Consider the following 27,192-nt stretch of genomic DNA (forward strand, 5'->3'; position numbering starts at 1 on the left):
TTTCAGACCCGAGAATCTGCAGAACAGACTGGTCCATATTGGTAAGAGATACGCTGTCATCTGTCAGTATATCTTGTGTAATTCCTTGAAATCGGAGGGGCACTATGTTTACACCTTCTCCCGCATGAGGTCAGATTACCTCTTGCTGCATATAAAATACCGGTTTTGCTTTCAACAATTGCATCACAACCAATAATAGCAATTAGTTTGGTAACATGTTCAGCGCTCTTCTCACGATTTGAATGTGGCAGCGCGCGCACCGGAAAGGACCGTGAAGTAGGGAGCGGAGGGACGCATTAGTTTCAGTCTGTGATGGACGGTGTTGGCGCGGAGCAGTGTGAGTAGTGTGATGTTGGTGTTAGGCTGGAATTTTCATGTGACGTATAGGCCTGGTTTGCTATATGCGTGAAAGTTAAAAGAAGTGAGATTAAATCTGGTGTACGCTTTTGCTTATAATAAGGCCTTTTTGTAAAGAGTAACACTGAAATGTCTTGTGAGATGTGTTTCAATACGGTCGAGCATGTGATGTTGGTTTAATTGGCGGGCTGGAATATGCACAGTGTATGAGGGAGCTGTTCAATTTTGTTACAGTTTCTCAGTAAGAAGTAGAAAACATTTTATTTTCGGGTATCTCGCTATTTCATACTTCAACGTTCATCGGAAGGATTTAAAGGTGAGTATATTCGAAATTCGATGAATTTGATTTAGGAAATACCTTATGCGAGATATACTAATATATTTTTGTTTGTTTCTGGGTTTGTTAAATTTTATTGACATGTTCCGTTTTTGATTTTGAAAGACTTATCGATGTAACTTAATTGTTGTTTCGTTGGTGAAATGCTAATATTAAAGAAACGGTAAAAGATACCAGTTTCACAGGAATACAACAGACGTTTCGGACGAGAAACGTCGGAACGATCAATTCCGAAGATCAGTAACGAGTTTCAGATTACGTTGTGCCGTGGTTAGGTTATTACTCGTGACTCGTCAAACTATGTGAGATTTCCATTACTGCTCATTATTCTATAAAATTAAATTAAATTGTTTTTAATTCTAACTTTGTGTGATTATTGGTTAGTAGTGAGACTCTGGTTTGTTTATTCTTTGGCTTTAAGCCGTATTGGTATTAAATTAAAGTTAGATTACAAATTAGGCCGCGCCATAGATCAAGCGGTTAGTCTCTGGCTTCCCACCGCGGCGGCCCGGGTTCGATCCCGGGTCTGGTTAAGTGGGATTTGTGGTGGATAAAGTGGTGCTGGGGTAGATTTTCTCCGAGTTCTTCGGTTTCCCCTGCCAATCTTCATTCCACCAATTGCTCCACAATCACCCTCACCTATCATTCGGGGCTGGTACAATAGGCCAGAAGTGGCCGCAGTACAAGGGACTTAGTCCCACCCCACTAGCAATAAAAGAAACAAAAAAAAAGTTAAAACAAATTAATTAAATTCAATTTAATTTGACTGTAAGATTACGTGATCAATCTTATAGTCAAATATAAAGAAAATATGGATCCATATTTGAACAAAAATTCAGCATCTAAGTGCACAGAGATACACCCGATCATGACTCATTAAGGGTCGAAACATGTTGTGACCAACTTGAGTATAAATAACCTGTACTGTTACATTCTCCTGAATTGTTGTGTTGACGGATATAAATATACTGTTTTGAATGACACACAACAAAATGCGACACGTAAAGATTAATAAAAGCCTTTTGAGCCATTTTCGAGAAAATTGCCATTTTTTGTTTGGGGCTCATGTGAAGGGTCTCGAGCATAGCATCCGTCCAACTGTTGAGGAGCTAGCGAAGATTTCTGCATTCAGGCAGGCAGGCAGGCAGGCAGACTGACTGCACGGCCGGGACAGCTTTCAAAATAATTCTCTCAAATATCTGCATTCTCCTTGAGTAGTATTTGTTATGTGATTCGTAAGGTTCCCAGAATAATCGGCGATTATATCCCTAAACACCATTAGCCGGCTGGCCTTTGTAATGGACACAGTGCCTTCTCTGCTTTAGGAAAAATGTTGTGTAAATATTATACAGATATACCTGAGATAAATTCTCGGTGTGATTATCGAGTGTAGTACTGGGTCAGGTATCTGCCAGTTTCTTCAGTTTTCCCGTGTTAATCACCATTTCTACATTGCACCATTGTCTTCTGTCACTGTCCTCTGAGATGTGAATTAACCCTGGTTAGGCAGCACATTATCACATCCGTCTTTAAGTCGGGGGCTTCATCTCCAGTCTGGCACTTGGTTGGTTGTAAAATGGGGAAGATACAGTCTTCTTTCAGACTTCAAGGGCGGATAACATTTCCACGCTTGAATTTTGAGCAGAAACCCATTCTTCTCATTAATATGTCCACGGCAGCTACAGAATTAGTCTCGTTGCATGCTGCTGTGTCAGCCGGGCTGTTACATAATACTAAGGTAGCATTGTTATCATTTGACAATGTGCGCACGCGCCAGAGCAAGAAGAAGCTCTCCAAAGTGATGTATCTTATTTATAACACTGAAATGTTACGATATAATAAACTATATGATGTCGGGTTGGTGGATTAGTGAGGGATTAGTCAGTGAGGGTAATTCTAATGACCACAAAACAGTGTTATTATGGATTGCATGTTACACTTTTCTCTTAAAAGGTGAAGCTCTCCCAGTAACAGGCCGTGGAGGCCCATAGGGTTGTGAGACTTCGAGGCTCCCACATTTTTTGGCAATCTGCTCGCAGATTACAGTGAGGTTGTCAGCTTTACGGTCAGGCCGGCCGGCCTTTACACCCAGACAGCTTCCTGGTACTCATTTCTGTTAGAGACTTGAGTCGACCCCAGGGACAGCAGTTTAATTTAGGTAAAGAACATTTCATCTTCGCTTCTGTCTTTTTGTGGTAACCTACAGTTTACATGCCTTAAATCACTCCGTACTTTTAGATTCTGTGTTTGTCTAGAGCAGAAATGATCGATACTTGTATGAACAGTGTCAGAAACGCTAGACGGCGCGGTGCTGAATTTCGGCTGGTTCATTTGGTTTCTTCTTGCGTCGTTATTCGACTTGTTTTGTAAATCTGCTTTTTAGGGTACCGTTGTTGGCGAGTCGACTCCAGAATTGGGGTCAGAGAGCACATTGTCATGTGCAAATCTACTACCGACCTAGACGTCTGGATGGTCAAGGCTCACATTGTAACGAATTTTCGCCGCATGTTTTCCGAACGGCGTTATTTCACAGCAGCTTTGTCGTAACGGGGCTCGGGTTAGTGCGAAACGACAAGACTTCAAGCATGACCGCTGTTAATTGAAGGATTTTTTTCCTTCTTCAGCCCTTCGAACTGGGACCTGTGGCCTTGTTCCATTTCGTAATTTCTGAAAATACTAATCCCATAGTCGCTCTAGTGAATGTGGCCTTGAGCTTGGGGGCAGAAGAACCGGATTCAAGGGATTTTTTTTGCTTCTCCAGGTCGGCTCTGGACCCATCACGCTTTCTGTACAGTGGTACGAAGGGCTCTTTATATGGGGGTAAAGCGGCCGGGACGTGAAGCTGACCACTCACCATCTAGTGTCGAGTTTAAGAATGATATCTCGCCACGTTAGTGTGTTACGCTGCAACTACGTATTTAACATTTAGGAGAGCTTGAGACTGCACAGGTCAGGCGGACGAGCAGAACTTGCCTTACGCAACAGTCTGTCACTGCTTGAGGCCACATGTTTCGCTGCTGTTTGCTGAACAGTTGCAGACGAATACCGAGCCGTAAAATAGGTCAGGGCCGATTCTTTCCAGCATTCATGATAATTTATTTTACATGTTACCGTTGTTAGTGTCCTCTGCTGTTCATAAAGCGTTAAACAACTGTATGACCACAGAAGCCCAAGTACTCGGGTTATGCGGTAATTGGATCGAGAGGAAACGAGAGTTGGCATAGCTCGGTTCAGAGGAATGCAGAATGTGCCCCCCCCCCAAAAAAAAAAGAGAGAGAGAGAGAGACACTCCCCTACAAATGTCTGTAACTCTTTAAGATAAAGAGAAGCGTTTGTGTATTTTCCAGGCGTGTTCTTATGCTTTTGCTTAGGCCTGAGTCGGTGGTGATTGTGCCTCCATATTGGAGACACAAATCTACCGTTGCAAAGGGAATCGCATATAGACACTACATTGCAAAGTTAATGACTGTACATACGCCATATTGAAAAGCTAATCAAATGTCAGTATGGCACTGCATTGCAAAGCGAACCTATGTCAGTGCAGAAGCAGTGCGAAGATAAGGTGAACACATCACATTGCGAAGCTAATGGCAACACAGCACTGCATTGTAAAGCTGATGGCAACACAGCACTGCATTGCAAAGCTTATTTAATGGCAATTCAGCATTGAATTGAAAAGCAGTGACATCATAGGAATTATCTGAATTTAGTTTCGTAATTAAATACGTAAACTGGATTAATCTACACAACGGATCGACGTGAGCTTCCCACTGTGCCTTCATTTGACACATTTCTTAACGCAGCGCCAACCCGAAATTAGTTTGTCTGACCCATATGGAATTGGTGCTGAACTGAGGCTGGTATTCATATTCTTGTTAATATCTTCTAAGAATTTGCGTCTCGACTTACATTGCCGTGTTGATTGGGGTCTAACTTGGAAGCCGAAATATGCTGAGCGAGAAACTACAAAAAGTATACTCATCAGCTTTACGAGTTATCGGTCTTTCCGCGTGTAACAAGTGGAAAACAGCTGAGGAAGTTGTTGTCAGTGCATTTTGCAGTTTATTCTTTCGGTATTGCAAATATCTCTCCAGCTTATTTTCCTCAGAATTTGGTGAGCTTCGAGCTGACGGAACAAACTATTGACTTCCAGCGGATAAGTAGTGTAGTTAAGAGTGCGGAAGAAAATAAAATGTCCACAATACGGAAGAAAAATTTGAAAGAGACGTGATTGGTAAGTTATTGAAACTTCCCGAATTGCATGAAGTTCGAACACACACACGCCGCCGAAAATTGCGCTAATGGGCCCCATAAGAAGGCTGAAATTGCCTATTTTTATTAAATTTAATAGGGTTGACCTATTTTAAAATTATTTGCAATTTTAATTAAGGAGTACTGATAACTAGCAACCTGCAATTGTGACAAGCAGTAGAGTACAACGGTTCGGCATAGCGACAGACACCCGATGATGGCCATGTATGGCTGAAACGTGCCGTGAATAAATAATTAAAGTGACCATAACATTCTGTTACATTAGCGACGGACATATGTATGTAGAAGGAACTTTCATGTCGATGAATGTATAGAAGTGCTGGATTTGATATTATCACTGTGGCCACTGTCTTCTGATTTGTAACGCCCAGTAGTCGAGCAGAAGATTGCGGACGTTTCGGGGGGAACGTACTGCCTTATTCCTCAGGGTCGAAGAGAAAGCCAAATGTAATCAAGATTGTTTGTAGCGTGTATAATTTTCTCCGAAACGTTGGCGATTTTTTTTGCTTGACTACACGGCGTCACATCCCAGGAGATGGACTATGTCTACAGCAGCGTCAATAAGGGCATGAAGGAGCGTGTAGGGTATATAGGGCCTACTTCAGTGTGGGGTTACCCTTCCAGTTGTGAACAGTTATTTTTGCAGTAGTTGGGATAGCTCAGTCGGTATAGCGACGGGCTACCGCGCTTGACCGCCCGGGTTCGATTCCCGGTAAGATTTATCTTTTCTCCACAGCGTCCAGTTCGGCTGTGCGGCCCACACAGTCTACTGTCCAATAGATACCGTGGGCTATTTCCCTAGGAATAAAGCGGCAGAGGAATGAAACTTACAACCTCCATCTAGTGCCGAGGTCAAGATTGGTGGAGCTATACCTCCATCCCCCCCATATATCTTCATGGCTTAGTGCTTAATTAAGAGCTGAGACAAATTTACCTTACGTTTTAGTATTAATTGTGCTTATCCGTCGCTATCGCGTACGTCACCCTTTAAAGCACATCTGCTTACGCAACAACTGAAATTTGCCCACAGAGGGCATTTGTGTGATTCTCAAGATGAACAACGACTGGGCTGTGTAGACGACGTGCCAATGTTCCGGTTCCTGAACTGGTTTTGAGAGTACTCCCTCTGGTATTATCCGCCTGGAAGTTCTTTGGGAGTGCACCATACCTTCAGTAGAAGGAATTTCTATCACGTAAATAGGCTCTAGTGTCTCTGGAACGTTGTCAGTGCAGTGGGCCATAGCGAATCCGGTTACAGCGAAATATGAAAACTTCTGTTCACAGTGGAGTACGTACTATAAAAGACACGTGGTATTTAGGAGCAGGAGAACTTTTCGGACTGTGTCGAGAGCAGCTGGAGAGATTGAAACCACGAAAAGAGAATCCCAGATTGGCTTGAGCTGGATGAAGGAGTCCCTGGATTTCGGCTTCTGACAGAGGGAGAAATTGTTGCAGTGATATTTTATATTTATTTTCATCAGCACTGCCTATTTTATTAAATTTACCATTTATTTGTTTTCTAAGCACTTTTTTATCTTTATGGGCTACCTTTTGTGTCACTAATCTGGATTATCGCGTAATGAAAATGACCTATCCCCCTAATTAATCCGGATAAACGAAGATTTACTGCATAATGTCACTGTCTGATGATGACGCGCCTGCAGAGGTGCTTTAGACACAGTATACATTCAACTCTGTAAGGCGACATGTCGAAGGAATCGATTGGACTTCCGAAGTATATATACATTGTGCTTGGGGATTAACTGACCGACTTTGCGTTTGAAGAACACTCTCAGGGTTGTCCGCAGTTTTACCAGTGCAGTCCGTCACACTTTAACTTAACATTCGGGATGGTACATATTTCGAATTTCGGCTGGGGCACCAACTATCGTTACTGTGGTTTCCGTGTGTTTTCTCAGTCCCTCCGGCCAAATAACGGGACAATAAACCTACTTGAAATGAATCCACGTCCATTCCCTCCGTGCCGACAATGCAGATGCACCCTGCATAGTGCAGCTGCCCAGTGCCGTTAGGAAAACATTACGTCTCTTGGCTACAGATTATCTGGGAGTCTGCAGCTGCTGCTTGCTGGTGGCTTCTTTGCTCTGTTTTTCGACCCCGAAAATGGAGGTTGTACACGTACATTGTTGTGAAACGTCCGGTATCTGCTTGCTGTACACGCTGAAAGTGTCGTTGTGTCCGTGCTTACTTAGTTAAGCATTATACCATGAAGACATGGTGGAGTAGAAGTATAGCTCCACTTCACTTGATCCCGGCACTAGGTGGAGGTGAGTCGTCAGCTTCACGCCCCGGTCGCTTTATCCCGCGGGGAAAGAGCCTCCGGTGCCCTCTGGGTAGGAGGCCATGTGGGCCCCAAGACCGGAATGGACGACGTGGAGAAGAGAAAAATCTCGTCATGGCGGGAATCGAACCCGGGCCGACTCCCGAGAAGTACTCTTCAGTGTAACGCTGTCCGTATCGCTAGGTGACCCTATTGCCTGCTTAAAAGAAGTCACACAAAGTGACGTTTGTAGACAAGCAGAAGTTCCTACGGTATTTTGTCTTGAAACATGACTCGTTCTCATGACATAAGGCTTTGTAAGACCAAGACTTAACGCTGTCGTGCAAGTGTCATGTCTCAATCCCAGGTGACGTACAAACAAAAAAATGCATGCTCATATGTGCTGATGGTCCCATTTTGTTCACGACATACAGAAATTTCCTTAATCCTTTGACAGTGAAATCTGTGTAAATAACGATTAGAAACTCGTTTCCTACCTGACAGGAAACACTCCATCCAGTTAAATCTGTTTAGGGGAATACTTGCTGTTAACTGTGAGAATCATACGAAACACCGAGTTGGAAAAATGAACATTTTTTTAACATAAAAGAAGTGACACATTCGGTTACAAGCGCTAAATACGTCTGCATGCGAGACATAGAGGCTGAAATCCATCCCTCCTTGCAGTGACGGACATCGTGACCCCGCACGCGGTACCGTAGTTCGTTGAGGCACTGTGCTACACCCCGGACCGTCGCGGGTTCCATTCCCGATGAGGCCACAGGATTTTTCAGTTGACCTAATCCTTCCAGCCGCACTATGGCGCACATGTCGTTTAAATATTTAATAGAACATGTATTATTTTGTTTCATTTTAAGTACCTGGAAATGATGCCGAATAGAAATGAAATTCATTACGAAAGTATGAGCAGAATGTCGTGTGGCAGTGCCTCCTGCTGTTCAGTTTCTGCTTTCCGAAACACTGTGGGACAGGGTGGCTCCCAGAATACTGAGATGCTGCCTGCTTATTGCGGGCTCTTTGCTTCGTTTTCTTCTGAAACTTTGCCTCGTGATGCAGAACTGTGCCTGCGTTGTGTTCACGGCTGGATGCAGTTAGTAGAACAAGTTTGTTGTGCAGGATACGTTCACTACGGACATGCAACGCGACACTCGGTAAACTGGACTGTAATGTTGGTAACACAGACCAGACCTGCTGTCTCACACGGCGTCACATCGAGATTCTGTTCCTACCAGGGGCAAGATATACTCGTATTTATCTTCACCACAGCATCCAGACTCTGCCTCCAATCACTGAGTATCGGTTTTCGTTCCCCGGGGGTAAAGTGGCCGGAGCGTGAATCTGACCACTCACCTCCATGTAGGGCCGAGGTTACCATGCCATGGTACGTAATTGACGACAGGGCCATCACCTTTTACTGAAACAGTTCGAAGCGGAATGCAAAGGAAATATAATTATTTTCGAAATTCTGTTTATACACGTATTAGTAACATAGAATGTGAACATGAAACTGACACGCGTATGTGGTAGGTCCGGTAACTTGACCAGCTTACCTCCATCTTCATGGTAGCCCCACTGGGTCGACCCTGAAGATAGAGGCGTTTCAATCAAAGGGACACTGTTGTCACACATTTCCTTCCTCGGCGTCGGGACACGACGTCGCTGTCCTGAGACTTGTGGCGCCAAGTCGGGAAGGCTCTTGGTAAACGCTTTGATGGTCGTAGTGTGGGAAAGAAAGATATGGAGACTGGTCTGTGCCCTCGCTCTTCAGGTCTACGCGCTTGCTGTTTTTTAAGGACTTCATGTTAGTCAGTTAAGCTACCGACCTTGCTTGCGATTCAGAACGTACATGGTTCGAATCTGGACAGTACTTCTGGATTTCTTCCGGCTGTCAGTGCCGTGCAGTGGCGGTTACCTCGATGCAGGAGAGATTCCTGCTGCTGCTCAGCTCAGGTTCATTGCGCTGTCCAGAAGGGCCCGCCACTGGACTTCCGCTGAACCACTCGATTTTAAAATCGCCCTCCCAGCGGAGAGTGGGTCTCCCAAGTTTTCTGTCCGCTTTAATAGTTACAATAGGATTCTGACGATGGTGTATAAGACAGAGAGGTACTGGGTTTTCGGACTTTATCCATCGTCCTGGTTTATAAGATAACTAAGAAAAACACGACGTTTCGGAAACTGGATCTGTTTCCGTCCTCAGGTGAGGGAAAACACCTATTCTGTTGGGTCCCTTAGAAAGAGCTAGCCTCAACCACTGGACCAATATTTTTTTAATATAAGAAGGAACTTATTATTTATTGACGCAGACTTTTCGAGCAGTAAATAGCGTTCAAATAATACACTGTAAGGGTACCACTTGAAACAAACAGGAACCAGATGCGTCACCGTGCGACCGAAAGGCAGATGTCAGCGTCTGAAGGTAACTGGATAATAAGCATTAATATGACGGAGTATGCCACCGGTCACGGTAGCCGAGCGGTCTAAGGCATGCACTGTCTCCGCTCGCCCGGAAGCCGGGATCGTGGGTTCGAATCCCACTCAGGGAATGGATGTTTGTGTACGTTTTTCTGTGTTTGTGTACAGGTAGAGGCCTTGCGACGAACTGATCGCCCGCCCAAGGAGTCCTACCGTATGTCTAAGATCTAGTAAACCGAAGTGAACGGAGAGTTTCATGGAGGTAGGCCTAGGCCTAGCGCCAATGAAAAAAAAAAAGTTTACGGCTTGTGATTATTGTCGGGTGCGCAACGAACTCCAGAAGGTACACATAGAATGTTATTTCAGGTCCACCCATTCGACATTCTTGCATAGATTTAAAGCGTTTGGTTTTGCCTCGTTTCGACATTATTAGGTCTTCTAATTCAAGAGCATCGTTGAGCTATGGGAAACAGTTTATTTAACTGATCCTGTAATTCACCTGACTGTTGGCGCGCGGACCGGCGCAGCAACACATGCACATAGCTCGCAGTATGAAGTGTCCACAAAGTATCTGAACGCGTTGCATATTCGTGACTTTGACGCATGAAACCGAGGAATCACGACACGCGCCCATGTACGCTTCTTGCGCTGCGGCACATGCGCAGACAAGAGGATGATGTGGTCTGATAGCTCAGGATTTCTTGCGTTTCGGGTTTCGATACTGACTACATTTACAGTGGCTCCATAAGCATACTTCCGGAAAAGTATGTCAAGGAATGTTATTTCCTGGAACCAGCGAAGCCGCTCCCCTCTCCTCGCCCAACATCACGGGAACTTTTAATTCTGAGCAGCTCTAACAAAGTTGCTGAAGTTGGATTGCCCACCATTTTGCTGGAAAACTGTAACTTCCTGTTGTTACTCGTTGCGCAAAAATGGATTCAGGCGTGTCGAGGTGAACGGTCTCCGTTACGGTTGTCTCAGGGCACGCGGCACTGCGTGTCTCGGGTTCGATTCCCGACGAGGTCATTGGACTTTTCAATTCACCTAATCCTTCCAGCCGCACTATGGCCCTGGGGTCGACTCAGCCTCTAACAGAAATGAGTACCTGGAGTCTTCCTGGGGGTAGAGGGATGCCGGCGCGTAAGGCTGATAACCTCACCGCCTTCTGTGAGCCGACTGTATACAAGGTGTGTCCCAAAAGTCATGAAATATATTTCTTTCCCGCGCTCCTACTGGTCGGAGCGCGCTGGAACCGGTTGGGTTAGGGGGGGGGGAAGCCTTTAGCTTCACAGCGCGTCCAAGGTCAGTCTGCTCGAGCATCGGAGGCGTCAGTATCGCTGATTTAGTGCACCTGTGTTTTGTGACCACGTCACGGCGCGCGATGGCGGATACTTTCGAACAACGTTGGGCGGTCAAGTTCTGCACAAAGCTCAACAAAAAAGCTGCCGAAACTCACGAACTGCTTAAGCAAGCCTACGGGGAGTCTGCTCCGTCATGTGTGCAAGTTACAAGGTGGGTGAAGAAATTTAAGGAGGGCCAGGAAGGAGTGGAAGATGACCCCCGCTCTGGACCGCCATCAACAAGCCAAACCCATGAAAATGTGACTCATGTGCGTGATTTGTTGAATACTGACCGTCGAATGACTGTCCGATTGTTAGCCGACACTCTGAACATTCCAAAAATCGTTGTGCATCGCATCGTTATGGACGAATTGAACATGCGAAAGGTGTGCGCCAAGCTGGTCCTCAAATTGTTGACGGACGAGCAAAAGGCCAGTCGAGTGTTGATCGCGAGTGAATTGAGGGAACGTGTGGAAATTGAACCTCATTATTTAGACTGTGTTATTACCGGTGATGAAACGTAGACATATGAGTACGACCCAGAAACGAAGCGCCAGAGTGCTGAATGGCACACCTCGGCTTCCCCGAAACCGAAGAAGGCGAAGATGAGCAAATCCAAAGTGAAAACAATGCTTATCGTCTTTTTCGACGGCAGGGGTGTGGTCCACAAAGAGTTCTTACCCCAAGGACAGGCCGTCAACGCTCCCTACTACGTGGATGTTGCAGAAAGATTAAGGAAAAGGGTCATCCGCGTGCGAAAAGACATCGCCGCTAACTGGCAGCTGCATCATGACAGTGCGCCCAGCCACACGTCTCTGCTCGTCCGTGAGTTCCTGGCGAAGCACCACGTGGCAACGCTGCCGCAGCCACCCTACAGCCCCGACCTAGCTCCGGCCGACTTCTTTTTGTTCCCGAGGATCAAGACTGCACTCAAAGGACGCCGTTTTGAAAGCATTCAGGCTATCCAAGCGGCCGTGACAACAGCTTTAAATGAGGTTCCCGTCGAGGCCTTTGAGGGGGCGTACCGGGCATGGGAGAGTCGGTGGGGAAAATGTGTAGATGCTCATGGACAGTACTTTGAAGAATATTAACACTTTGTACCGATATCATCAATAAATTTAAAAAATATATATATTTCATGACTTTTGGGACACACCGTGTAGAAAATGTGGGAGCCTCGTCGTCTCACAACCCTATGGACCTCCACGGCCTGTTAGAGGGATACCATTACCTTATATTTTTACGCAGAACTAGAGGAGGGCCCCTGATATGTAACAGTAGAGTGAAAATATTAATGCAGGAATCCTATTGGCCAGAGGCTAACTCCAGAGAATGCCGTTCGTTGTTAGGCGAAACACAACTACGTCTGAGAAGAGAATTGTTTTGGAGTAACAATAAGGTTTAGAGGTTTGTTATTATATAGGGCGACGTGATCCATGCTTATATTTAGCATTGCTGCCATTCCAAAACAAATCATCAGTTAAGGAAATGTGAGGAAAGGGTACACATGTGCAGTGTTATGCTCAGGAAGTAATGATATAGACCAGTGTTTCTCAACCGCCGGGCCGCGGCCTAACAAAGGTTGAGAAACACTGATGTAGACCACACCAGTAAAGAAGTTCTTTCAATCTTGATGGAAGAATTAAATTAAGTGTAGACTTGGTTCTACATTGGCCCTCTGGAAAGGCATTTCCAATTGGACTTTCAAGTCGTGCCTAATGCATTACCGCCTATTTCTTAATAGGGTCTACCACTGAGTGACTAATGGCATCGGGCATATACATACGCCCACCACAAACGGTGATGTTGTTTTGTTGCTGAATAGGAGCCACGGACGGATTTTAGTCGTTCGTTCTTGTGCTACTCAGTCGCATGGGTACATGGCCGTCGTGTTGTCTATGTTGGCCTGTCCACTTGAGTCATCCTGCCGTTCTCAGATTAGAGTTTTCGGTTCGATTTTATTTATGAATTGGTCTGCACGGACATCCGTGTATCTCCATAAACTACGCCACACGACACGGTATATGCTAACTTCACATATCCACATTCACAGCACTGTGTGACACGGTGCGCTGAAACGAGACTGTTGTAACTTTTTGACCTTCTATAGTTTGTTGCTATGGCAACCTGAAATTTGCATAATTTCAGAGCTTTCTTCTCACAGTTATGCTTGATGGACGATAACGATTGGAATGAAGGGAAGTAATTAATCTGTGAACGGCTTGACCACATTATATTTCACAGCTAGCAGTGTTGTTCACGCGTGGGAGTTTGTTTATGATTTGTCAGCAGTATGCAAAAGTTATCAGCTCCATTAGCCATTTGTTCTCAGCTACAGTTAGTGAGAAGTGTAGTACGTCATGGTGCGGTATACATTAGAGCAACGTGTATTTCTGTATGACGCCTACGTGAAATACGGATATGCTAGAAAGTGTCGGCGAAAATTTCGACGTAAATTTCGTGATGAAAGAGCTCCCAGCAGACTAAAAATTCACAATATGGCGAATAAACTTAGAAGAACGGGACTCTTAATAGCCACGAAACAAAAAAAGCGCCGAGTGCTTACTCAGGAGAAGTTGAATGATACAGGGGCAGACTTGAACATACACCTAGAAAATCGCTGAAACGTCTAGCTCAAGAAAATGGGAGTGTCAAAGCAACAAAAATGCTGAAGCTGGAGCAGTTGGAATGAGAATTGGCAGGGGAGACCGAAGTACCGGGAGAAGATCTGCCACAAGTCCCACATGACCTGACCTGGGATCAAACGAGAGCCGCTGCGGTGAGAAGTCGACTGAGCTGTGGCAGGCAGAGCTGCGGTGGCGAGAGGTGTGCGGGATGTGCTCGTGGTGCGTCGCTTCTCGCTTGGCGCCTGCTTTGCTTCTGTCCGAGGCTCAGAACGGCGACAAAGTGGCTGTAACCCTCTTCTTGTTTATCGACTTGTTCCTCTGTCGCCGCTTCTCAGGGTCGTCAAGACGCCTGCTGTCTGCCCGCTTCGTTTGTGGGAATGCTAAATGGAATTTTAATTGAACCGTTTTTCCAATAATCGGTGAAGGGGTGGGGGGTAGGGGGTGGAACGGCGTCGCTAAGTAACTGCTTACCCGGCTGGCTGAGCACACAGCTAGCTTGTCTTGCAGAGGACTATGTGAATTAAACTTGCTTTCAAGTTTGCGCTGTTCTGGGATGTGGTAGATGGGTGGTATTGTTTCGGAGCCATCTGGTGTCTCCATTTTCAGGGAAGAGGAAGGATCTCGAAGATGGAGTCAGTCAGTTCGCCAGAAACATTGGTGTACATATACCAAACTACACGGCGTCACACTAAACAAAATCCATCACCGCGAGAGCCTTAGGGCACTGAGATGTTGGAAGCCTCACTTTTGCAACGTTTGGGCGTTGCTTTCTTCCAGTATCGCGTGATTGTGGGTCTGCAGTGTCCGTGTAGAAAACTTGGTAACACTTGCCAACCCACAGACGAATTTTTGTCTTCGTACAAGCCAGCCTAACGGGCATGCGTGGTTTTCGTCAGTCCAAATACAGCAGGGGATTGAGCCGTTTTCTCTTTCATCGACACAGTTCTGGGTCTCGGTGTGAGGCTCCACGTGGTGACTTTGGTCATCATCTATGGGCGCCCTGTGTTTTGTCTTCTTTTGGGGTTGTATGTTTACATTACCTGTGGAATTCGTCTGTCTTCCAAATCGTAGGACGTGCCATCTGGATTTTTGAGTTCTATTGTTTAGATTAAAGATACCAAGCTCTTCCCTAATTTTAATATTTATTTGCCCCTTCATCCTGCAGCCTGCTACACTCCTCAAGAATCTCATTTCTGCGCTTCCAATTTTTGCTTCCTGTTTTTTCCGTTTTTTTTTCTGCAGCCCATATTTCGGACCGTCGCGGGTTCGTTTCCCAATGAAGTCATTGGATTTTTCAATTTACCTAATCCTTTCAGCCGCACTATGACCCTGGGGTCGACTCAGCCTCTAACAGAAATGATCACCAGAATTCTTACTGGGGGTAAAGGGCGGCAGGAGTGTAAGGCTAACATCCCCACCGCCATCTGTGAGCCTATTTTCTAGGCAGTGTGGGAACTTCGACGTCTCACAAGCAAGCTGCTTCTTGACGTTGGACGACATGCGCTATATTACACTCTTGCCCTTCTTCTCGTGTTCCAGTCTACAGAGACCACAGAGACTGCTCGCTCCCTCCCCTCTCAGTTGAACTGTGTTTCGGTTGCAACTCCATAAGCCCATTTTGTTCTGCTTTTCTTGCGTATTTCTGCACCTTTAATTGTTGTGCTTTTCAGTTCAGTCCTTTCTGAATTAATATTGGTACAGCGACTGGCTACGGGCTGAACAGGAGGGGTCGGAGTTCGGGTCCCAATAGTGTCAACAATTTGTTCCTCTCCACGTCGTCTGGGGCCCATTCAGCCTCCTTTCCAATGGGTTCTGATGGTTCTTTCCTCGGGGGTGAAGCGGCCGGGACGTGAAGCTGACCTTTCACCTCCTACTAGTGCCGAGGTCAAGAAAATGTGGCTCTATATCTACCCCCCCCCATGCGCCTTCATGGCGTAGTACTTAATTAGTTAAGCACAGGGACAACTTTACCTTCAGTGTTACTTCAGCAGTGTTTTTCTCCAGTCTTTTAGGCATTTTGTGTGTGTGTGTGTGTGTGTGGCTCCAGTCCTGACCTGAGCACAGTTCTTCATGCACCTCTGAGTCAGAGTCACGTTACGTCCAACGATCAGTCAGTCCTTCCGTCCTAGTGTCCAGCCCCATCAGGGGCATATGACCAGATTTTAATTACTGTTTGACAGCCGCTGTTTTCTTGATGCTGGGCGCCATCTCTGACGAGAGGGCCGGTCTGTCATTTGTCAGAGTCATACTCAGTGGTATAAGTCATTTGTATGTATTATAGTCTGTGCGATACATAGAACAATATATTATAAAGTATATACAATATATACAAGGCCCCTGGCAGTCCAGGCCGAGAGCAGCAGATCATGCCCTGTCTCAAGTAGCTCAGGCTACAACTGCAGCCTAATCACTTGTGCAGAGGCAAATGTGAGCGAAACTGAAAGGATTTCGGGTGAACTGGTCGCGGTGTTCTGGGAATTTGGCAGGAGGAGCTGAGGAAAACCCCAAATGCATCACATCACTTGGAGAGTAGGTTCGCGGACGGTAAGTGGCATGCACATTGCAAGAACGCGGAAGTTCTGTAGTGGTCGCTGCTTGCCCTGGCGTGCCTCTGTGAAGTGCCACGTGCTCGTGAATACCTGTAAGTCGCTTCAGCGCTCAGTTGGCTGCAGCACAGCATGTTGACAAGTTTGGGGCTACAGATGTTGGGATAACGGAAGACGGCGAGAGTCTTTGCGATGACCGGTGCACCTGCTGAGACTCGAAGTGAGTAGGCTTCTTACGGACCCGAACTGGATGCAGAACGCGTCATGTAAGGGGACTTCGCCACATTCGGCAGTGCCAGAAACTGCGCCTGTCTGTCTATTGCTATTGGGGTGGCTAAGTCCCTTGTAGTGCGGCCAATTCTGGCCTATTGTACCAGCCCCACATGAGAAAACCTGCTCCAGCGCCACTTTGTCCACCACAAATCCCACTTGACCAGACCCGGGTTTGAACCCGGATTTATTTATCTATCTATCTATCCGTCCGTTGCTCCAACTTGGTGCATAGATAGATGGATATAGAGAGGCAGACGGGGGATCAGCCCATCGCAAGGCCGCAGCCTACACAGGACAGCACACAGAATAGACACAAATGTACTGGTAAGAGTACGGAGTGAATGTCATATGTTCGCATAAAGAAACTGGGACGCAAGATAGTTGCTGTATTGTGCGATGTGATGGCGTGTAGTTTGGTAAAGTTTCGGAGCAACCTACTGCCTCTATTCACAGGGCGAGTGGGAGCAGCTGATATGTACTTACAGGCGTCACAGCACCACGTCACCGCTGTGACGCACGTGAAGTGTCCGAGGAGAAGAGGTTACATATACACAGCACAGCGGATGGACTGAGGAAACGTCGGAATTCTGCGTGGCTACACATCGGTGCACACACCCAGCACCGAACTGTGAGAACGCGCGTATGCTACCTCTCAACTTGCACCCACAGACACATGCATGCCTTGCGTATGTATTGCCCTCCCGTCTTTGAAGTGCTGTCGTGTATTCATAAGAGACAAAAAAAAAAAGTAAAACTATCCTTGTAACAGGCCGTGTAGGCCCATACATACCGACTAAAACTTCATATATGTTCAGGCCGTGCTGCATGACCCATCCAACTCATCGTCTTGGTTTGAACAACCCACTAATGTTTGCTGAGGCTCCTCATGACGCAATCCTCGTCATCCTCTCGTTACTCTCCCTGTTTCTGTTTTAGGTCTAAATGTCCCCCCGCCCTCCAGCATCCTGCTCTCGGGCATCCTTAATCGGTATTCATCCCTGAATTTGGAAGACCATGTTTCACACCCATACAGAGTTGCAGGCGAAAAATAGAAGGCAAAAGAGATAGCAATATACCTACACCAGGCTGTGGAGGCTCATGAGCCTCCCACATTTTCTAGACAGTCGGCTCACAGATGGCGGTGAGGTTGTGAGGTTGTCAGCCTTACGCGCTGGCCGCCCTTTGCTCCCAGGAAGATTCCTGGTACTCATTTCTGTTAGAGGCTGAGTCGACCTCAGGGCCATAATGCGGCTGGAAGGAATGGGTTAACTGAAAAATGCATTGACCTCATCGGGAATCGAACTCGTGACCTTCAGGCTTGTAGCACAGTGCCTCAACCAAGTACGCTACCGCATGTTTTAATGTTGAATTTTTCATGTGATGGGCGGAAGAGCGAAATGGTAGGAAGCACCCCCTCCCCCCTGACTTCAGTATCCCCTTAATTTCTTAGCGAATGACGCCCCGATTGTTTAAGCCGTGCCGCAGTATCGAAGGATGTGTTACCCGTCTTGTTGACGTCCTGGGTTTGTGTCGTGCTCTCTGGTGCCGAGGCAAGAACACGCACACAAGCACCCCCGTGCGTCGGTCTGACCTCGGGAAGGACAGAAGGCTCTGCGATCAGGCTTACGGAATCTGTCAAAACACGTTACCATAACGCTAGAGTGTTGACCGTTAACACGTGTAAAACCTGCTTTGCCGGATTGTTTGGAACGAGCGAATAATTTTGTTTATAAAGAGATTACTTTGATGTGGATATGTGAATTGTAGTGAGTATATGTTGCTACATGTATACCCATTGCTAGGCAACGGTTTGGTAAACGTATTTCTGCAGAAGCAAACGCTCTGAACCATAGGACGTCTATTGCTAGGCAACGAAGCTGTAAACACTCATCCTTAATAATAGAAGACTGTTTTCCGTGGGGTCCGTGCATAGGAGTTATCTTGAAGACAATCGGCGCTACAAGTTCTCGGTAGGAGATAGCCAAGGGAAGTTCGTAGCAGAAGAGGAATTAGATGTAGGCGTGTGAGGGCTTAATGTTGTGTGCTGTAGGGCAGTGATGTCTGAGTGTGACTCTTATAGTTCCTGTGTTAAGATCCGTTGCCAGGAAACAGAGAGGGAAAACTTTGCAGAGCCATTGTTTAGATCGGTTACCTAGCAACGACTAGCGTCAGTGGACTTTGAAGATATATGTTATATTTACAGTAATCCTTGGAGTAATATAATTAATGTAGTTACGACTTGTGAATATGCAATAGATCGATTCGCGAATCCAAACCCGCGTCTATAGTGACCAATACACTTGACAATCTCATGGAGTGTCTGTGAGTTTATACAACAGTTTGGAAGCTGATTTTTCCAAAGAAGCACCCGAACATGTGCATGTATACCGGTTCAGTGAAATCGTGTCTGAGAGGCCCAGTCTGACACCAGCAAGCGAGCAGCACTTGATATGCAGCCTGTTTACATTGTGCTTAATTAAGCACCATACCATTAAGAAATAACCAAGTATGAATAGAATTAGCAAGGATAATGAGATGGGCAGGGCATGTAGCACAAATGGGGGCTAAGAGGAATACGGATAGGATGTTTGTGAGTGAGCCAGAAGGAAAGAGACCAGTAGGAAGACCAAGACGTAAGTGTCTGGATAATATTAAAATGGATCTCAGAGAGGTAGGTTATGGTGTTATGGACTGGATTGATCTGGCTCAGGATAGGGACCAGTAGAGGGCTCTTGTGAACACGGTGGTGAAACTGTGGTTACTTAAAATGCTGGGAAGTTTGTGAGTAGCTTCACAACTGGCGGCTTCCCGAGAAGGGCTAAGCTCCATGAAGTTAGTTAGTTTACCATTAAGAAATGAGGAGCCGGGATAGCTCAGTCGATATAGCGACTGGCTACGCGTTAGATGACTGACGAGTCGGGAGTTCGAGTCCCCTCCCCACCTCGACCAGACCAGTTCTGGGGCCCACCCAATGGGTGCCGGTGGTTCTTTCGCCGGGGGTAAAGCTGCCGGCGCTTAAAGTTGACCACTTAACCTCCAGCTGGTACCGAGGCCAAGGAAACGTGGATCTATGCATCCGCTCCCCCATACGTCTTCATGGCATAGTGCTTAATTAGTTGAGCACAGGAACAACTTTAGCATTGCCATTACAAAATGGAAATGTAACTCCTAAGGCACTACATGGTGGCTAGTGATCAGCTTTGCGCTTCGGCTGCTTCCATTTAATTGGATCCGTGTCTGAGCGTTATGAAGAAAGTAAGAACCTCTTACCCCTTCCGTGAATCAGCCCCCAGTCCTCAGATGTCCAGCCTACCGACCAAGCTATCCGTCACGAAAGTGACGGGAGGTTGGAGGAAACTGCATAATGAGGAGCTTCATAGCTTGTACTCTTCTCCAGGTATAATTAGAATTAATTAATTAGGAGGATGAGATGGGCAGGGCATTAGCACGAATGGGGGAGACGAGGAATGCGTATAGGATATTGGTGGGAAAGCCAGAAGGAAAGAGACCTCTGGGAAGACCAAGGCGTAGGTGGGTGGACAATATTAGAATGGATCTTAGAGAGATAGGATGGCATGGTATTGATTGGATTGATCTGACTCAGGATAGGGACCAGTGGAGGGCTCTTGTGAACATGGTAATGAACCTTCGGGTTCCATAAAATGCTGGGAAGTTCTTGAGTAGCTGCAGAATTGGCAGCTCCTCCAGAAGGGCTCAGCTCCATGAGTGAGTAAGTAAGTAAGTAAGTAAGAGCTACCATGAGCATGAAGACAGCAGGTTCCTCCGAAACCTGTACCACAATACACGGCGTCACATCCCAGTCACCGCCGCGAAAATGTAGGGGAATGCATGTGGCAGTTGACGCACGGGGACATGGCCCTAGTTCCTCTCCTGTGTAGAGTGTGTATCCATGGAGACGCGACAGCATCCGCCCGCCGTCTCTTCCAATCGATAATGAGGGCCATGCCCACTTTTAGGGCGGACACCTGCTTGTAGCACGGTGGGCTGGCATGAAGCGGCAAATTGTTGTATTTCCGAAAGTGATCCACTCTCACGCATTATAGCCCTTGATGTGCTGTGAGCTTAATAGGTTCTTGAAAGATTTCTGCTACTTTCATGCCGAGATTCTAAACTCGATAAAATGATAGTACGTGTAGCTGATGCTGTTATCTAGAGGAACGCTGTGCACTGCTTTGTGCAGGAGTGGACACTGCAGTGCCAACTAGGGCCACTGCCGTCTTCCGTCCGTGTTCGCACTTACTTGCTCACATGTGTGTACGTAACGACAGAACAGTAAGTGTTATGGATTTAAAATCTTGTCAGGTAACCGTCAAGTTACAGCACAATTATTTATTTATTTGAACTTAATTGATGGCCTGATAAATTTCGATATTAAAATGCCATCCCCAGGGTCATCCTTTCAATAAATACATCGATAAAATTTACTTACTGTTATTTAACGATATTGTACAGGAGACTTAAAAAGTAAAGCTATCCCTGTCACAGGCCGCGGAGGGCCATAGAGTTGTGAGACATCGAGCCTCCCACATTTTCTAGACAATCGGTTCACAGATGGCGGTAAGGATGTCAGCCTTACGCGTCGGTCGCCCTTTACCCCCAGGAAGATTCCTGGTACTCATTTCTGTTAAGAGGCTGAGTCGACCCCAGGGCCATATTGCGGCTGGAAGGATAAAGTAACGCCAATTTATAACGAATTAAATATATAGAAACTTTTCTTTTATGCACTTAAGAGATTCTGATATTCCATGTTCATGTTGAGGTCTCAGTAGATGACGAGGGGTACAACGGAATGACAGTTGTTTAATTGTCAGTTACAGGGCCAGCATCTTGCTTCAATAAATATAAAAATCGACTTAAGTTTCACTGAAAACTTGATAGTTATTTGTAGACTAGCTGTACCCGGCCACGCGTTGCTGTGGCTCAGTCTAACGAAATATTTCAATTCAAACGCAGATCAATCGACACAGCTCAATCCCACCGCCAATTGCACTGAAAAATAAGGAAAACAGTTAAGAAAACGAAATGAAAAACAATGGAAAATAAACTATACTCACGAAATGAACGCTATGGTAAACGACACAGCCCAATTCCAACGCAGTGTCACACGAAATAATTAAATCAAAATGAAAATAAATCGAAACTGTTTATATTCAGCGGTAGCTATCCCAAGACTGAGTCCTTCGACGGTTACTTCCAGACTCTGTTCTGTATCCCTCGGCATCTGCCCCGAGACTGACTGCTTCTTGTCCAAGCTGCACTATTTATACCTCGGAGGATGCTATGCAATGAGCCTTCTGTTGTCTATCACCGGGGAAAGGCTGCCAGAGTCGAATCCAAAACTCTGAGTGCAAACTCAGGATCTGTGCTGTGATTTCACTCGGAATCTCTTGCGATACTTGTGACCTCGTGATACTCGAGACACTCGTGATAATGAACAGTCGCCGGAGCTACACTCTCTTATACATATAGCCAGCGTTCGGACGGAATAGGGAATACCTTATCGAAGAGTTAGCTTCATCTGTTGCTTAGGAAATGCTAGCACAGAACACCTTGTAGAAGTGTTTGGTTTAATCCGTTGTTACGCAACGGAACCTCTTATCCTCTCATCTCCGGGGAAACGCGTTTGTTGCGGCAATTCCTATGCAACGGCCCACTGTATTGCGTCTCCATGGAAGTATACTTTCCGGTTTCATCCGTTGTTACGCAACGGAACCTCTTATCTTTTAATCTCCGGGGAAACGCATTTGTTGTCTCGGCAATTTCTATGCAACTGTTATTGCGTTTCCGTGGAAGTATACTTTCCGGATTCACGCGTGGCCGGGTACAGCTAGTAGGTTTATAAAAACACGCGCGTATTCGAATGCAACGTTGTGTCAAAATTTCGAAGCAACCGGTGAAGAACTTTCGGAGATTTTCGAGGGGTAACAAACGAACATTTTCATTTTTATTTATATAGATTATAGATTCTACGAGGTCCGTGCCGAGAGGTTATAACCGAGACAAGTTTAGAAGTCAGTCACTTGCAAATCAGTTTGTGTGAGATGTTCACCAGCCCGGGAGTTTGTCGGTTGAAGCAATGAGTTCAGTTTGTGAGACGGTAGCTAGGTCGCAATGGCGTGAGCGGGGCAGCTGAAGAATATCCACTATTAGAAGCCATTACGAGGAAACGACTATTGGAGACTAACAGACTGAGAAGGCTTAGCACGTGCTAAGGTTAGAGATAATGTTATAGTTACTTGTACCTACGATCTGTAAGTGGCGACTACTGTCACACTCCGCACGCTTGACAAATAGAAGACACAGTTGTTATTTCTCAATCATTATAGAAGATGAAAATTATTTCTGCACTACACTGAAACTTAACTACTCCACGGTTTTCCCACAGACTTCCTCGCGATACCCTCGCAGTTCGTGGCTCGGGGCAGTAATTCCGCTTTTACTTTCCTATCAAGACTGTTTTATACCCAGCTAACCCTTTACGTCACTGCCTTCAGAGTGCTTATCTTTCGGTTCGGGTTTACGGACGGACTGGTCATTCGTTCAGCGCTCTTAAGTTGTTTGGAAGTGAAGTGAAGTGAAGTGAAGTGAAGTGAAACAGACCCTACTTTCCTCTGTAAAAATACTTTTGATATCATGTCCTGCTGCGTTCGGCTCCTTCCTTGGCTGCATCCGAAGAAACCCTCGTCGCTAAAGGCATGAAGGAGGATGTAACGAACGCCATGAACTTTGGCATGGCTACAGAACGTTCCCAAGCCTCAGGCAGGTCATTCATTTCCGCGGGAATCGTACTCGTACTGTATCTGTCATGAATATGTAAGTAGTAACAGATTCTTTCAGGCAGGGATTGTATGGCTGCCGTATTGTTTGCGACCGCGCTTGGGAAATGGGGCTTGTTTGACTTCCCGTCTAACCAACCTCACCAAGGTCACATCTTGGAGCTACGTAGCTTTTTCAGACCACAGTTTGCTATGTGTATCTGTGTTTGAACAACACGAAGCACATGTAGTCAGTCCGTGTTTCTTTGTGTAGTATCCCGGAAGCGCCTCGACACCAAGTCACGGAAAGCGGCGCTGAGGGCCAGCCCACGGCGGAGCTGTCTGTTAATTGATCTGCATGCCTGTGTTGTCCCTGAAACAAAATTCCTTTGTCGGAAGTAGTAGAAGAATTGCATGAAAATGCTATAGCCGTCCAAATCAACCGGACCTCCTGTTTGGGCGAATGGGTAAGGTTGGGTAACTCAGCTGATAAAGCTTTGGCTCTGTCTCAAGCGTCTCAAGGGTCGCAGTAACGGGGAAACACATGGCTCGTGCACCATACGACAAGCCACGATGGTTCGCTTTGATAGTAAGTGTATTTATTTCACTCCACCAGTTTGTACTCTTAACAGCGAGTTACTTAATTCGCATAAACGACGAAGCGTAATGGCGTGCTCGATTTCCCCGTTGTGTCAGTTTATCCACTACTGGTGTTAATTTATTACAACGAATTTCCTCACCCCTTATATCTAATGTAGGCATTCATATTGGTTGAAACAAACGGAAGTCACGTCATCGTATGTAACGCATTTCCGTATCTAGAAGTCACCAGCCCCAGGATCTGTTCCGACCGGCTGGACTCCTCTCGGCTTGACTCACGGTGGCAGAAATTGCCTTCTGCTCAGATTTCCTGCTCCAAACCCGGGACAAGATTCAAACCTCCGCGACACAGTCGCTTACGTCAAGGCAAAAAATGGATAAACGATTAAATATACCTATAATTTTAGGCTGTTACCATGCAACACGTAGAACGGTATGCAGAGCGAGCTTCTAAAGAGGAAACAAACCAGTGCACGACCCAATGCACGATGGAGGCGTAAGGCGTAAGACGTACGTCTCGGAGTACACACGGCGATAGCAGGTTGATTCTGCTGAGTATGTTTCTAATTTCTTTGGGTGGGGTGAGACTCAGTCCACTTGATACGTCGACCACTGTTTGGCCTATTGTACCAGCCCCGGATGTTAGAGGATGAGTGTAGAGCAGTCAGTGGAGTGGGAATTGGCAGGGAAACGAAAGTACTTGGCGAAAACCTGCTCCAATTCTACTTTATTCATCAAAAATCCCACATGACCTGACCTGGGATCGAACTCGGGCGGGAAACCTCAGCTATTGCACGGTGTTTACTGTGAGACTCACATGAAACATAGTCGGAAAGAAGGCAGTTGACACTGATGGATGTTTGCGAAATGAACAAGTCTATTATTCTATCCTGGGGGTTGCTCGGGGTTTGTGCTTTGTCCACCGTCCGGTATTCAGTTCTGGACCCAGTCCCGAGTGTTATACACCTTCGTCAGAAACGTTTGCGATCTCGTTAAGTATGAAATGTTACTGGTTTCACCGTCTCGCGCGCAACACGTCATCCCATAAAAGTAAGTTACTGAGAATTATTCACTTCGGATGTTTTACACAGCACATAACTTCTAACTTCTTAAATGTTTTTCACTACACGTTTCGACCAATGTGGTCATCATCAGGTATTTTAAGATTACAGTTGAGGAAACTGCTGTCCTGTTATCGTGGCTTCGGTTGTTAATGCGTGGTGCCCCTTGTGCTCATGCGTATTCAAAGTGACTGGTTCTTTAATTGTTTCTTGCATCCTGTTGTGTTTTTAATCAATATTAGAGTCAATTTTACCGACTACACAACACGTTTTTATTATTATTACACTACATGTTTCGACCTCAAGAGGTCATCCTCAGGTGTACGAACAACTGTATAATTACACGCAATCACATTCGTTTTTCCACTTATTCGACTCTGTATCTTGTTCAGGCTTACCCTCAATGATATATCAAGCTCTTCTTATAAAACACAAGTTAAAATATTATTCTAAATGTTAAAAGTTAAAAATTTTTAAAAATTTCGCGAATCGAAGTTCGACTCGGATCACTGGTTATACTTTCACTTTCACTTGTTTTTCAGTCACTTCCTACTTACGCTTGACCATTGCGTCCAGTTCACTTCAACTAGTTTAATTACTACCACTGGTTAAAAGTTCATGAATTAAAGTTCAACTTTATTATATTGGTTGCACTTTCACTTTTTTGGAGGTCTCGCTGTTCTTCTGCGTCCTCTGATGCTGCTGGATCTGTTACGATCCTTGTCGTGATGGCTACTGACTGGTTCTTTCTGGTGTTTTATGCTGTGTGTCCTATGATACTAAGTGATGTGCAGCAGTTCTTTCTGTTGTTTTATGCTGTGTGTCCTATGATACTAAGTGATGTGCAGCAGTTCTTTCTGTTGTTTTATGCTGTGTGTCCTATGATACTAAGTGATGTGCAGCAGTTCTTTCTGTTGTGTTATGCTGTGTGTCCTTATCATACTAAGTGATGTACAGCAGGATTCTACAGAATTAGTATCTCGTTCCATCCTGAACAGAGAAATGTGTATAACATGTTGCTGGAAAGTGAGCTTGTAAGCAGACATTCTGGCACCCCGTCCCCCCCAACCCATTTGGTGGTTACGGCTGAGTTCAGACATGTTTCCGTCAGTCAGTGCCAACCTAGGATAGATGTAAGTTGCGAAGTTTGATTCCTCTTGTGTTTATCGCTCTTTATGGATAAAATTCAAGTGGAAATTTAGAAGAAAAGATAATTATTCCAAGTGAAATATTTTAAACTGGCTCCCTACTGCTCGCAGCGCCAAAACGCCCTGAATATCGGGACGACTTCCGGCACGGGAGTGATCACACCTACACGTCACTTCCGGAGGAAGTTGACACTGACTAAGGAGCAGTGCAGCATGGTGAATGCTGTTGCCTGAGGTCGCATGACCATGGCTTTGCTTGTTTATGGTAGCTATATAGTTTATAGAGACGGTCCTCCATTTTTTGTTTCCTGCACCAGGCTTTTCAATTATTGCCTGTTCTTTCGTTGCCAGTGAAACTACCTGTCCACAGGGATGTTCCCTAGCAACGACTGTCGTACTGTCGCCTGTTTACACTGCTATTACTTGGCAATGAGTCTATATGCCACAGTATTATGAAATGTATTCTGAATCCTTGTCCGAACTGGCCCACTTGGCCAGCCGCTACTTAAAGCGAATTAGAATATTTGGGCCAAGCAGGCCAGACTGTACGGCGGGAATGGAGTCGTGACGTGGGCCCGATTGATATTGTTACTCCATGCAGAACGATACGGTTCAGTAACCGAGCGAGTAACTGACTCGAGGGGCTGACAGTCGCTCATTTTGTAAGGAATCCCTCAACAAGAGGCCCGTTGCTATGGAGAGCCTGTGGACCCTCTTCTTGAGCTCCTGCCAAAACATTAGTCCGAGGCACTCGTTTCGTGAGGTGCTAATTTTGACACCGAGGGCTTATAATCCTTAAGCTCAGCCCAGAAGCTGAAAGACGTGACGATATTATTAAAATGGATCATTGAGGTAAAGTGGGTTGGATTGCGTTGGGTAATGTAGCCTTTATTTTGTGTTGACGTATGGATTTCTGTACCTGTGAGTGAAATTGGTGATACTTGTTCATTTTGTTTATTTATTTATTTTTATTTCACAGCGCTAGCAATAGCGCATGGCATGGTGGTTAACTAAATGGGAAAGGGCTGAGTAAACCCAGACTTCTTACTGCGCCTCATGAGAGGAACGGAAGAGCGGGAGAGCTGGGCAAATCCTTGCAGACAAGCCGACGGCCATCCAGCCTCTGCGGAAGGAGAAAGAA

The 27,192-nt window shown here is 45.8% G+C and overlaps 1 protein-coding gene across 1 annotated transcript in view; it reads left to right on the plus strand.

Annotated features, from left to right (window-relative positions):
- Positions 1-320: 320 nt before the first annotated feature.
- The window catches only part of LOC111862650, a 125,324-nt gene continuing 98,452 nt past the window's right edge, over positions 321-27,192 (plus strand). The window contains exons 1-2 of the mRNA XM_023848184.2: positions 321-337; positions 592-673. The gene's annotated coding sequence lies outside the window, so the exon portion shown is untranslated. The remainder of the gene's footprint in view (positions 338-591; positions 674-27,192) is intronic.

Source organism: Cryptotermes secundus, unplaced genomic scaffold (assembly GCF_002891405.2).
Source record: "Cryptotermes secundus unplaced genomic scaffold, Csec_1.0 scaffold5, whole genome shotgun sequence".
Classification (NCBI taxonomy): domain Eukaryota; kingdom Metazoa; phylum Arthropoda; class Insecta; order Blattodea; family Kalotermitidae; genus Cryptotermes; species Cryptotermes secundus.